This window comes from Lithobates pipiens, unplaced genomic scaffold (assembly GCF_037356315.1).
Source record: "Lithobates pipiens isolate NorthernLeopardFrog02 unplaced genomic scaffold, aLitPip1_a1.2 Scaffold_25, whole genome shotgun sequence".
Taxonomy (NCBI): domain Eukaryota; kingdom Metazoa; phylum Chordata; class Amphibia; order Anura; family Ranidae; genus Lithobates; species Lithobates pipiens.
In genome coordinates this window covers 226,795,009-226,796,520 of record NW_027507787.1, presented here as the reverse complement: position 1 = coordinate 226,796,520, position 1,512 = coordinate 226,795,009, and the positions used below count along the sequence as shown (strand labels likewise).

The 1,512-nt window shown below is 36.8% G+C and overlaps 1 pseudogene; it reads left to right on the top strand.

The window, feature by feature from the left end:
• Nucleotides 1–232: 232 nt before the first annotated feature.
• On the top strand, nt 233–1,180 carry LOC143930005 (olfactory receptor 1J21-like; annotated as a pseudogene).
• The last annotated feature ends 332 nt before the right edge of the window (nt 1,181–1,512 follow it).

Here is a 1,512-nt window from a genome sequence, read left to right as displayed (position 1 = left end):
CCACCCCCCGGGGCGTGACTAAAGTTCTGTGTGTTGTTACAATTTTTGCCTAGTTCTCCTAATGGCAGGCTAACAAACCCATTTAGTTACAGAGAGGAGCTGTGTTGGTCGGTGAATTACAGAGAAAAGGATTTTACGGTGAGTACAAAAATCCTATTTTTATGTAAAGAATATTTTTCATATTAGTTACATTATAAAATTCCCAACTATATATATTTTTTTCCATTCAAGGATGAGGAAGGAATGCTCAAACAGTACAGAAAATATATTCTAGATTTCAGCATTTTCCATCTCTAAAACTGGACAATGTCTCCTTTTCACTGCATTTTTATTGATGTATCTGATGGCTGTCCTTGGAAACACGACCATTGCTGTATTGGTGCATCTGGTTCCTCAGCTCCATACTCCAATGTATTTCTTCTTGAGTAATCTTGCTATTACTGATGTTATATATGTTTCAGCTACTCTTCCAAAACTGCTCTCCATACTACTAACACAGGACCATTGGATGTCTTTCTCTGCCTGTATGACTCAGGTGTACTTCTTCTCATTGTCAGGTGGTTGTGATTTATGTCTACTAACCTCCATGTCCTATAACCGATATGCAGCAATCTGTAAACCATTACAATATTCTTTACTCATGAGTAAAAATGTATGCATTTCACTGGCTCTATCCTCTTGGCTTATATCTGTGACTAATGCAACCATCAATGTGTCAGTCACGTCTCTGTTGTCCTTCTGTCTCACACAAAAGGTTGACCATTTCTTTTGTGATCAGAAAGCACTGAATTCAATAACCTCTAGAGATGCTACAAGCAGACAATTACTTATTTTATGTCAGGATGTACTGTTGGCATCTTTTCCTTTTTTGCTTATTATGACCTCCTATGTATTCATCATCTCCACCATACTAAAAATCCATTCCTCAGAGGGACGACTGAAAGCTTATTCCAGTTGTACCTCCCATCTCACTACAGTAATATTATTCTATGGTCCAATTATCATAATTTATGGCAAACCAGAATCTGAAGGTTCCAAGGAACTGGACAAGCTGCTGACCTTGCTTTATACAGCTGTGGTTCCAATGCTCAACCCATTTGTCTATTCTTTAAGGAACAAAGATATTTTAAATGCTATAAAAAATATAGAAAGAAAATGGAATATGATTTCCATTGAATAATTTTTCACCAGTTACTGTAACCAATCTATTGTATGGAGCCATGTGTACAAAGGACCAGAATATTTGAATATGAATTCAGCACGGTGTATGAAAACCCTCTTCAGGGATTTTATTCCATGATTTCTTGATAGCATCATGAAGGATCTTCAGCTCCATCTGCCATACATTATTGCCATCGACCACTTAGTCCACTTTAGTCCAAAATATTCAGAATCTGACACAGCCATCTGTATTTAAGAGCAGAGACTGCAGTTTTAACATAGAAATACAGAAAGGAGTGCCAGACCAAAATTAGATAAAATAGCCCAAGATGGTTTTAATTGTTGATAACC